This window comes from Muntiacus reevesi, chromosome 1 (genome assembly GCF_963930625.1).
Source record: "Muntiacus reevesi chromosome 1, mMunRee1.1, whole genome shotgun sequence".
NCBI classification, from domain to species: Eukaryota; Metazoa; Chordata; class Mammalia; order Artiodactyla; family Cervidae; genus Muntiacus; species Muntiacus reevesi.
The window spans coordinates 191,669,407-191,681,808 of NC_089249.1; the positions used below are offsets into that span (position 1 = coordinate 191,669,407).

Genomic DNA, 12,402 nt, shown 5'->3' on the forward strand with positions numbered 1-12,402 from the left:
GGTCCCTGAGATTGTCCTCATTTCTTTTGATCCTTTTTTCTTTTTTCCTCTCTGCTTCATTTATTTCCACCATTTTATCTTCTACCTCACTTATCCTATCTTCCGTCTCCGTTATTTTACTCTTGGTTCCCTCCAGAGTGTTTTTGATCTCATTCATTGCATTATTCATTTTTAATTGACTCTTTTTTATTTCTTCTAGATCTTTATTAAACATTTCTTGCATCTTTTCAATCTTTGTCTCCAGGCTATTTATCTGTACCTCCATTTTGCTTTCAAGATTTTGGATCATTTTTATTATCATTATTCTAAATTCTTTTTCAGGTAGATTCCCTATCTCCTCCTCTTTTGTTTGACTTGGTGGGCTTTTTTCATGTTCCTTTACCTGTTGGGTATTTCTCTACCTTTTCATCTTGTTTAGATTGCTGTGTCTGGAGTGGGCTTTCTGTATTCTGGAGGTCTGTGGTTCCTTTTTATTGTGGAGGTTTTACCCAGTGGGTGGGGTTAGACGATTGGCTTGTCAAGGTTTCCTGATTAGCGAAGCTTGCGTCAGTGTTCTGGTGTGCGGATCTTGATTTCTTCTCTTTGGATAGCAATGGAGTGCCCAGTAATGAGTTTTGAGATGGGTCTATGTGTTAGGTGTGACCTTGGGCAGTCTGTATGTTGACGTTCAGGGCAATGTTCCTGCGTTACTGGAGAATTTGCATGGTATGTCGTGCTCTATAACTTATTGGCTCTTGGGTGGTGGTTGGTTTCGGTGCAGGTATGGAGGCTTTTGTACGGTCACTTATTACTTAAAGATCCATGTAGTTAGGAGTTTTCTGGTGTTCTCAGGTTTTGGGCGTAAGTCTCCTGCTTCTGGATTTCAGTTTTATTCTTCCTGTAGTCTCAGGACTTCTCCAACTATACAGTACTGATAATAAAACTTCTAGGTTAATGGTGGAAAGTTTCTCCCCCGTTAGGGATACCCAGAGAGGTTCACCGAGTTACATGGAGAAGAGGAGAGGGAGGAGGGAGATAGAGATGGGCAGGAGGAGAAAGAGGGGGACTCAAGAGGAGAGAGACAGATCTACGAAGTTGTCTGATCCCAGAGTGTTCTCTGTAGCCCAGACACCCACAAAGATTCACAGGATTGGATTGGGAAGAGAAGGGGAAAGGAGGAAATAGAGGTGTTCTGAGGTAGAAAACAGAGTCAAGATTGGGAGAGAATAATCAAGACACTCCTGAATAAAAATGGGAGCTGAATATTGGATTCTTAAATGTTCACAATTTATATCATATACTGAAAAACAAAAATTAAAAATCTAGAGTAGAGGTTAGACTCTTAAAAATACTATATTAAAAACAAAAACCAAAACACACAAAAGAAATTTTAGAAATATATATGAAGTTTGGTATAAAAATAGGGCTTCTCTTCTTCTTTTTTTTTTTTTCTCTTTCTTCTGTAAGGTTATAGTGTATTGAAAATGAAAATTAAGGCGTAGTAAAAGGAGTGCTAGAGGGCTTTAAAAGAAATAAGAGAAAAAGAAAAAGAGAAAATAGAAGAGAAGAAGAAAAAAGAAAAGAAAAAAAAGAAGAAGAAAAAGAAGAAAAAGAAAAAAAGAAAAAAGAAAGAGAAAAAAAATTGTTTTGCCTAATTAAAAAAAATCATAAAAATCTATGAAAATGAAAGTTAAGGAGTAATGGGGGAGTAATAGGGAATTTTTAAAGGAAAATAAAAGAGAACCAAGAAAAAAGAAAAAAAAAATTTTTTTTTTTCTTACTAAAAAAAAAAAAAGAAAAGAAAAGAAAAAGAAAAAAATATATCTAGGAATTTCTCTGGAGCTGTTGCGGTCAGTGTGGGTTCGCTCAGCTTCAGATAGCTCCTCGTTCCAGCTTACACTTCTCGATATCTACAGGCCCTTCCGGTGTAGTCAGTCGGTGGTTTCTTCAGGGATTTTAATCTGTTGCACCGGTCCCTTCTGAAGCGGTTCCCTTTGTTTATTTGGGTTCTGTTGCCGGTCTCTTCCGCGCCTAATTTCCGCCCTGACACAGGGGGTGGAGGTGGATTCTTATTCAGGTAGCTAGTTCCGTCGCGCTGTGGGGTGGGGCTGTGCGGGGAGGGGCCGGCGCTCCAGGGAGGGGCTTGCGCTCTTTTCTCGGTCTGCGCTGCTCAGGCTCCGGGCTGCTCTGTATGAAGCACGCGCCACGCTGCGCGCGGCTCCAGCCCTCGGGCGATTCACAAAAGCGCGGCACACAAAGCCGGGCCCGCGCTCCGTCCCCACGCCGCCCTAGCGGCCCAGGCAGCCAGGCGCTTGACGGGCGCTCTCTCCCCGGGTGCGGCGCGTCTTCTGCCCTGCGCGGTCCCAGTCTCAGTCCCCGCCAGCGCCAGTCGGGCACGCGCACCCTCTGCCCTCCGCGTCCCCAGCCCCATTTCCCGCCCGCGCTGGTCGGGCGCCCGCGCCCTCCGTCTCGCCACGACCCTCCCGGCGGACTTCGGCCGCCCAGAATCTCGGTCCCTTTGTTCTGGGAACGGCCGGCAGTGTGTTCGGGCCGGTTAATTTTCTCTCTTTTGCTCTCCCACAGTTCAAGTTGGCAACTCACAAAAGCTCCCTCTGATTGTCCTCAGGGCGCTCAGGCCCGGATCCAGCCCCAAGCAATGCCGCCCGCTCCTCTCCGTTCCGCCCCCACTTGCTGGTGGCGGATGCGGGCGTCTGGGGTACTTTTCTGCTGGGAGTTGCTTTTAGGCTCGTAATCTGTGGGTTTTATTTATTGTATCCCTCCCAGCCAGATTCAAACTCTTGAGATTCCAACACTTCCCCCAGGCCCGCCAGTGCGAGGGTTTCCCGGTGTCTGGGAACGTCCTCTATTAAGTCCCTTCCCGGGACGGATCTCCGTCCTTAGCTCTTTTGTCTCGCTTTTTATCTTTTATATTTTGTCCTACCTCCTTTCGAAGACAATGGGCTGCTTTTCTGGGCGCCTGATGACCTCAGCTAGTGATCAGAAGTTGTTTTGTGAAGTTTGCTCTGCGTTCAGTTATTTTTTTGATGAATTTCTAGGAGAGAAAGTGGTCTCTCCGTCCTACTCCTCCGCCATCTTGGCTCCTCTCCTACTCTTAGTAAATTTAAGCAAGATACTGCATGATCTTAGAGGAATTGCTGAATATAATATAGAGGACATATTGGTATACTTCAGAACTCTGCTTGTCTTTATGATCACAGCGCCCACTGTTGTAAAATATCCAGTAGTGAGCAGGAAAGCTCTGAACCAGTAAATCATACAAATTAAGTTCTTGCTACTTCCAAATTGCCTTCACAAAATGAAATTCCATGAACCTTATGCCTTAGTTAAATTAGTGGTATGGTCCAGTACAAGTTAAAAAGGGCCTTTGAGGATTGAAGACTGTTGTTAGAAACCTTTAATTTTAGGATTATATAAATTTGCAATTATCCCCAATGCTTCTACCTCAAACAGCCTAATTTGACCTGTTCTTAAGCCTAGAAAGAGTTACAGACACCTCACAGTGGAATGCCACAGTCTTGAGGCTGTTGTCCTATCAAGTAAACCCCGTATTCCCAGTCTTCAACGTTGTGGAAATGACTCAGCAGCTGCTGAACATTCTGCTTTCACAGATTTGGCTAAGTCTGTTCTGTTCAGTGTCTATTTCAGCAGCCCCTCATCTGCATTTGGCCTTCTCCTCTGAAGGGACATAGACAGCTTTACCTGGTTACCCTGGGGGAACCTCAGCACTGTTGCCACAGCACACAGTCTCAGCAGGCAGGGTCTGTCCTGCATCCACTTTGTGCCATGAGCAGAGAGGTAACGTGGCATTAATGACATCTCTTCTGAGGAAGTTCATTCAACATTTAGGACATACGATATTGAAAAAGGGGGATTTGTAAAAAGTGGATGGGCATTGCTCCAAACATATGAGGCCTGGACATCCTTTAATGGATGCATTAAAAAAAAATAATAAAGAGAAGGCCACCCCCTTCCTGATACCATGAAGAAATAGCAGTAGTCTCTCTCAGCACCCACATCATTGTTTCCTTGATGTTTTGGAGGCAACAAATCCCTTGTTTACAAGTTAATTGGAGAGCATTTATGCTGTTACTTGCAAATTGGGCAACCTTAAACCGAAATCCCCTACTACAGAAGTCTCTAGACTGTTTAATTTGCCTTACAAAAGGCACACCACAGGGGCTTCAGTACCTACCTCACATACCTCCTGATTACCCATGATGCCTTACATTGTAATTTCCGTCTCTCTCTCTTTTTTAAATTTTATGTATTTATTTTTGGCTGCACTGGGTCTTCATTGCTGCATGTACTCTCTAGTTGCAGTGGTCAGGTTTCTCACTGCAGTGCCTTCTCTTGTTGTGGAGCACAGGCTCTAGGGTGCGTGGGCTTCAGGAACTGTGGTGCAGAGGCTTAGTTACTCGGTGGCATGTGGAATCTTCCCAAACCAGGGATCGAACCTGTGTCCCTTGCATTAGCAGGCAGATTCTTAACCTACTGGACCACCTGAGAAGTCCTCTCTCTTAGCTTAGTAATGATCACAAGATATTTATCAGTTTCATTAATCATGTCAGAGTACTGGAGAACCAACTCTCTAACTGCAATGCACAGGCTTCTCATTGTGGTGGCTTCTCTTGTTGCAGAGCATGGGATCTAGGTGCAGGGGCTTCAGTAGTTATGGTGAAGAAGGAATTCATAGGGCCTTGACTCCATCTGAGGCCTGTCCGTGCTGGTCGTGCGAGGTCGCCTCTCTAGTGGACTCTGAACTCTGTGCTTAGCGCCTGTGGGAATGACAATAGAAGGATAAGACACCCTCTGGGCAGGGGAACCTTGAAGATCACATCCAGGTTACTCATTGCCTAAGAGAAAACAGACACTAATCACCCCTGCCTCCGGACAGTATCTATCGGAATGTAACCACAGGCTTATTGGTTATTAACTTGTTGGAATGTAACCTCAGGCTTATTGATTGCTAACTGTTTGAACACATAACACGTGAATGATGGGGTTATTGTGATTGTATTTATCCATCCTTTGTAAGCCTCAAGGGATTTGGGCTGGTGGGTTTGGACACGTACACATGGGGTATAAAAGATTTTCACAAATGCTGGTCGGGGTCCTTGGCTAAGAGGAGACTCTGCCTTGGGGCCGCCGGTGTAGTAAACTGCACTCCGCTATCTGCATTGTCCTTCTGAGTGAGGTTGTTTCTAGGAAAGCGTGGCTATAACAATGGTTCATGGGCTTCGTTACTCCATAGTATGTGGAGATTCCTGTTTTGGAGGAGTAAACCTTTTCATAGTCTGTTGGGCACATGTGATGTCATCAGCTGAGGGGTTCTTGTGCTCAGGGATTTAGCTGCTGTGCTGCACTCAGTCACTCAGTGTCCAACTCCTTGTGACCCAGTGGACTGTAGTCCGCCAGGCTCCTCTGTCCATGGGATTTCCAGGCAAGAACACTGGAGTGGGTTGCCATTTCCTTCTCCAGGGGATTTTCCTGACCCAGGGATTGAATCCAAATCTGTGTCTCCTGCATTGCAGGTGGATTCTTTACCCCTGAGCCATCAGGGAAGCCCAGGGACTGAGCTGTCATGCTCCTTTACTCCCTAGGGGAGCTTGGATGCTACTGTAGGTAGGAGGGCAGCCTCTAGAGTGCCTACTCAGGAAACAACTTCCTCCTGATTGGAAAATGATTTTTTGTTCTTTTGGAGGGAAGAACTGCTGACACCTTTATATAATGTATCACGGACAAATCCACCATCTGACCATTATGGACTAGAAGCTCCCTTGCAATCTTCAGCTTCTTAACTTTAAAAAAAATTTTGGCTGCATCGGGTCTCACGCGAGACCCTTGAGTCATGCAGGACGCTTCGTTGCTGTGCGTGGGCTCTCTTGTGGCGTTTGGGCTCCAGAGCTCACAGGTTCAGTAGTCACAGTGTGAGCCCAGTTGCTTCGCAGCATGTGGGATCCTAGCTCCCTGACCAGGGATTGAACCCTCATCCCTTGCATTGCAAGATGGACTCTCAATCACTGAACCACCAGGGGAGTCTCATTAACTTTTGAAAAAGTGTCAGCAAGGCCCAGGAGAGATTATTGTGGTTCTGTGGGGAAACACTTTTTTGGTATGTTATTATCTCTGTGTGTGCATGTGTACCAAAAATTGGCTGAAAACAGTCTTGATGTACACAAACATAGGAAATTTATAATCTTAAGTTTTTATGCCTTCTTCCTCATGTCTGAGCTCTAAGTTACAAATAACTTTCCAACCTGTCAAATCGAACAGAGAGAAAAAGAAAGAACTGGGTTTGTGATAAATATTACACAAAGTGGAAGCTGTGCTTTTCTGCAAGAATATTTTCATTCTAAGTTAGCAGCATCCGATTACTTCTAAGGGCTTGGAATACTTTAGGACAAAATGGCCAGCTGGACCTTGTTAAAAAGTGGATGCCACAGGCCTCCTGAACTCTCATTTTCGGTGATGGGAATAGAACGCTGTGTTTTTATTCAGTTTACCCTCATGAGCCTCTCTCATGGAATGTGTAAATGGTGGGTAGTAAAGAAGGAGAGGAAGGAGTTTTTCTCTCAAGAAGTGGGTGACCTTGAATTGATAATATTTGTTTCATTTGTATAGCATTTCTGCCATTTCTCAACATACTGTGGACCCTGCCAGTAGATAGCAATAGATTTGTAATGCGGGGCTTCCCCGGTGGCTCAGTGGTAAAGAATCCGGCTGCCAAAGCAGGAGACATGTTTGATCTCTGATGCAGGAAGATCCCACATGCCTTGGAGCAGCTAAGCCCATGTGCAGCAACTACTGAAGCCACAGCCCTAGAACCTGTGCTCCACAACAAGAGAAGCCACCGCAGTGAGAAGCCCGAGCACTGCAACTAGGGAGTAGCCCCCACTTGCCACAACTAGAGAAAAGCCCATACAGCAATGAAGACCTAGTGCAGGCAAAAATAAATAAAACAGACTTGTAATGTGATCACAGTAAAACTATGTAAGTAATTTTCACATGTTTATGATGCTGTTAAATTTATGAGGAAGGAAGCATGGACAGAGAGTTTCTGATGAACAAGTCAAAAAATAAGTAAATGGGGAATAACAGAGTCATAAGTAACCCTCCTATAAGTGGAGTATGGATGTACAGAGCTGTCAGTCTCACTCATCCTACTGTACACATGTTTGGGATGTTTTAGGACTCAGTGGTCTTTGAGGATGTGACTGTGAACTTCACCCTGGAAGAGTGGGCTTTACTGGATTTTTCACAGAGGAAACTCTGCAGAGATGTGATGGGGGAAACCTTCAGGAACCTGGCCTTAGTAGGTAAGGATGACACCTGACCTTCACCTTGTCAAAGGGCAAGTTTTTCTGCCCTTCAGTATTTTTCTAAGAGGTGGAATGTATAAAGGGAGGACATTGGTAAATAAATAAATTAGATATTGTCACAGCTCATTGTAGATCTAGAGTCTACTGATTTTTCTATAACTTCTAATACTTTGGGATCATTTTTATGTGTATTTTAGGAACAACATGGGAAGATCATGACATTGATGATCAGTACAGAAACCAGGGGAGACAACTAAGGTGAGTGGCATTCACAGTAGAAAGCAGTATTTCACATGAGAATTATGTTATTGTACCATATTTTAAAAAGAAACAAGGTAACCCATGCTTCAAATGTATTACTCCTCAAAATTTTCACCAAATTACTTTCTTATATATGACATAATGTTCAGTGTTTGCAAAATAGTTCACATGGAAGCAGTGTTAATAAGCCCTGTATATAAATATCACCATTTTGGTGAGTCCTCTTGTGGAGTACTTGGTATATTGAATTTCGAACAATTCACACATGATAGAAAAAAAAAAAAAAACCTATGCTTTTGCTATAAATTGTAAAAGTGTTCAGTTCAGTTCAGTTCAGTCGCTCAGTCATGTCTGACTCTGCGACCCCATGAATCGCAGCACGCCAGGCCTCCCTGTCCATCATCAACTCCTGGAGTTTACTCAAACTCATGCCCATCGAGTTGGTGATGCCATTCAGCCATCTCATCCTCTGTAGTCTCCTTCTCCTCCTGCCCCCAATCCCTCCCAGCATCGGGGTCTTTCCCAGTGAGTCAACTCTTCGCATGAGGTAGCCAAAATATTGGAGTTTCAGCTTCAGCATCAGTCCTTCCAATGAACATCCAGGACTAATCTCCTTTAGGATGGACTGGTTGGATCTCCTTGCAGTCCAAGGGACTCTCAAGAGTCTTCTCCAACACCACAGTTCAAAAGCATCAATTCTTTGGCGCTCAGCTTTCTTCACAGTCCAACTCTCACATCCACACACGACCAGTGGAAAAACCATAGCCTTGACTAGACGGATCTTTGTCGGCAAAGTAATGTCTCTGCTTTTTAATATGCTATCTAGGTTGGTCATAACTTTCCTTCTGAGGAGTAAGTGTCTTTTAATTTCATGGCTGCAATCACCATCTGCAGTGATTTTGGAGCCCCCCAAAATAAAGTCAGTCACTGTTTCCACAGTTTCCCCATCTATTTCCCATGAAGTGATGGAACCAGATGCCATGATCTTGGTTTTCTGAATGTTGAGCTTTAAGTCAACTTTTTCACTTTCCTCTTTCACTTTTATCAAGGCTTTTTAGTTCCTCTTCACTTTCTGCCATAAAGGTGGTGTCATCTGCATATCTGAGGTTATTGATATTTCTCCCGGCAATCTTGATTCCAGCTTGTGCTTCTTCCAGCCCAGAGTTTCTCATGATGTACTCTGCACTTAAGTTAAATCAGCAAGGTGACAATATACAGCCTTGACATACTCCTTTTCCTATTTGGAACCAGTCTGTTTTTCTATGTCCAGTTCTAACAGTTGCTTCCTGACTTGCATATAGGTTTCTCAAGAGTGTAGCTGAAGCATTTTTAATAAATATGAAATCATTAACAAACAGATCATTAATACTCCCTTTTTGTTTTTTTGCAGAAGTCATAGGCAGAGAGACTCTGTGAAGGTAAAGAGGATAGTCCTTGAGAAGAAAACGTCAACCTTATTCCAAATCACAATCCGAAGAAGAAAACTTTTCTCAGAGTAAGACCATGGGGACACAAAGTATGTGGAAAAGACCTCATGCTTCATTCCTCCCATAATAGGTCCACCAAAAGCCACACTGGACACAAGCCATATGAATATCAGGCAAATGGAGAGAATAAATGCAAAGTATGCGGGAAAGCCTTTAGTTACCTGCAGTGTTTGGAAAAACATAAAAGAAATCACAGTGGAGAAAAAAACCTATAAATGTAAGAAATGTGGGAAAGCCTTCATATGGCTCAAAACTTTGCAAAGGCACAGGCTAACACATAGTGGGAGTGCCTGTTTATAAGTGTAAAGGCTGTGGGAAAACTTATAGTTCTTCAGCTTCACTTCAGATACATGAAAGAACCCACACTGGGGAGAAATCTTATAAATGTAAACATTGTGGAAAAGCCTATAGCTATAATCAACCTTTCCGAACACAAAAAAGGACTCACACAAGAGAAAAATTCTGTGAACATAGAAAATGTAGTAAAGCATTCAGTTGTCCCAGTTCACTCTGGACACATGAAAAGACTCATGCCAGAAAGAAACCTTATGACTGTAAACAATGTGGTAAAACCTTCAGATATTACCTTTCCTTCAAAACGCAAAAGAGTTCACACTGGAGAGAAACCCTATGAATGTAAGTCATGTGGTAAGACTTTCAGTTCTAACATACGTTTCTAAATACGTAAAAGAAATCACAATGGAGAAAAATCCTACCGATGCAAAAAATATGGTAACGCCTTCAGTTGTCCCAGTTCTTTTTGGAAACATCAAAGAATTCATACTGGGGAAAAAACCTTATGAATGTAAGGAATATGGAAAAGTCTTTAGAGCTCTTGCAAGCCTTCACGTGCATATGATCACTCACACTAGAGTTGAACCTTATAAGTGTAAGCAGTGTGGGAAAGTGTTGAGTTCCCCCAGTTCCTTTCAAATACACCAGAGAAGTCACACTGGAGAGACACCCTATGAATGTAAACAGTGTGGCAAAACCTTCAGGTATTACCCCTCCTTTCAAAAACATGAAAGAACCCACACTGGAGAGAAACCCTATGAATATAGGAAATTTAGAGGAAGTTTTAGTTATTCAACCTCACTTCGAATTCATGAAAGAACACATACTAGAGAGAAACTCTATGAATGTGGAAACCAATGTGGAAAAACCTGCAGAAATTATACTTCCTTAGAAACGTACCGAAGAATTCATATTGGAGAGAAACTCTACGAATGTAAACAATGTGGAAAAGCCCTCAGATGTTGTCAAAGTTTTCGAAGACATGAGAGAAATCACACTGGAGAAAAACCCTAAGAGTATAAAACATGTCATAAAGTGTTGAGGTGTCCCAGTTATCTTCAACCACATGAAAGAACTCACACTAGAGAAAAACCCTATGAATGTAAACAATGTGGTAAAGCCTACAGAGGATACAGTTCCTTACAAACCCATGAAAGGACTCACACAGGAGAGAAACCCTATGCATGTACGGAATGTGGAAAAACTTTCAGGTGGTATCAGAGTTTTCAAAGACATGAGAGAACTCACACAGGAGAGAAACCCTATGAATGTAAAGAATGCGGGAAAGCCTTCAATCATCCCACTTCCTTCCGAAGGCATGAAAGGACTCACCTCATGGGGTAAAACCTTTTGACTGTAAAGAGTGTGGGAAAGACTTCCATTGGTCTTCATCGTTAAATGTTAAAACACCCACCAGAAATAATTACAAATGTGAGTAACATGAGAACTCATAGCTTGATGAAAATTAATCTGGATATAATGTTCCAGAAAACTTTCAACCACAAAATAACTGTTTTTAACAGGTTGTAAATATATTGGGTTTATCAAACCTCTTCCCCACCCCCCCATTTATTTTTATTAGTTGGAGGCTAATTACTTTACAATATTGTAGTGTTTTTTGCCATACACTGATGTGAATCAGCCATGGATTTACATGTATTTCCCATCCTGATCCCCCCTCCCACCTCCCTCTCCACCCAATTCCTCTGGGTCTTCCCAGTGCACCAGGCCCGAGCACTTGTCTCATGCATCCAACCTGGGCTGGTGATCTGTTTCACCCTTGATAATATACATGTTTCGATGCTGTTCTCTCAAAACATCCCACCCTCGCCTTCTCCCACAGAGTTCAAAAGTCTATTCTGTACCTCTGTATCTCTTTTTCTGTTTTGCATATAGGGTTATCATTACCATCTTTCTAAATTCCATATATATGCATTAGTATACTGTATTGTTCTTTATCTTTCTGGCTTACTTCACTCTGTATAATGGGCTCCAGTTTCATCCATCTCATTAGAACTGATTCAAATGAATTCTTTTTAATGGCTGAGTAATATTCCATAGTGTATATGTACCACAGCTTTCTTATCCATTCTTCTGCTGATGGACATCTAGATTGTTTCCATGTCCTGGCTATTATAAACAGTGCTGCGATGAACATTGGGGTGCATGTGTCTCTTTCAGATCTGGTTTCCTCAGTGTGTATGCCCAGAAGTGGTATTGCTGGGTCATATGGCAGTTCTGTTTCCAGTTTTTAAAGAAATCTCCACACTGTTCTCCATAGTGGCTGTACTAGTTTGCATTCCCACTAACAGTGTAAGAGGGTTCCCTTTTCTCCACAACCTCTCCAGCATTTATTGCTTGTAGACTTTTGGATAGCAGCCATCCTGACTGGCGTGTAATGGTACCTCATTGTGGTTTTGATTTGCATTTCTCTGATAATGAGTGATGTTGAGCATCTTTTCATGTGTTTGTTCACCATCTGTATGTCTTCTTTGGAGAAGTGTCTGTTTAGTTCTTTGGCCCATTTTTTGATTGGGTCATTTATTTTTCTGGAATTGAGTTTCAGGAGTTGCTTGTATATTTTTGAGATTAATCCTTTGTCTGTTTCCTCATTTGCTATTATTTTCTCCCAATCTGAGGGTTGTCTTTTCACCTTGCATATAGTTTCCTTTGTTGTGCAAAAGCTTTTAATTTTCATTAGGTCCCATTTGTTTATTTTTGCTTTTATTTCCAATATTCTGGGAGGTGGGTCAGAGAGGATCCTGCTGTGATTTATGTTGGAGAGTGTTTCGCCTATGTTCTCCTCTAGGAGTTTTATAGTTTCTGGTCTTATATTTAGATCTTTAATCCATTTTGAGTTTATTATTGTGTATGGTGTTAGAAAGTGTTCTAGTTTCATTCTTTTACAAGTGGTTGACCAGTTTTCCCAGCACCACTTGTTAAAGAGGTTGTCTTTTTTCCATTGTATATTCTTGCCTCCTTTGTTGAAGATAAGGTGTCCATAGATTCATGGATTTATCTCTGGGCTTTCTATTCTGTTC

General features: G+C 42.5%; 1 pseudogene; it reads left to right on the forward strand.

The window, feature by feature from the left end:
• The first annotated feature begins 3,783 nt into the window (after positions 1–3,783).
• Positions 3,784–10,800, forward strand: LOC136156155 (zinc finger protein 709-like; annotated as a pseudogene).
• Positions 10,801–12,402: the final 1,602 nt, after the last annotated feature.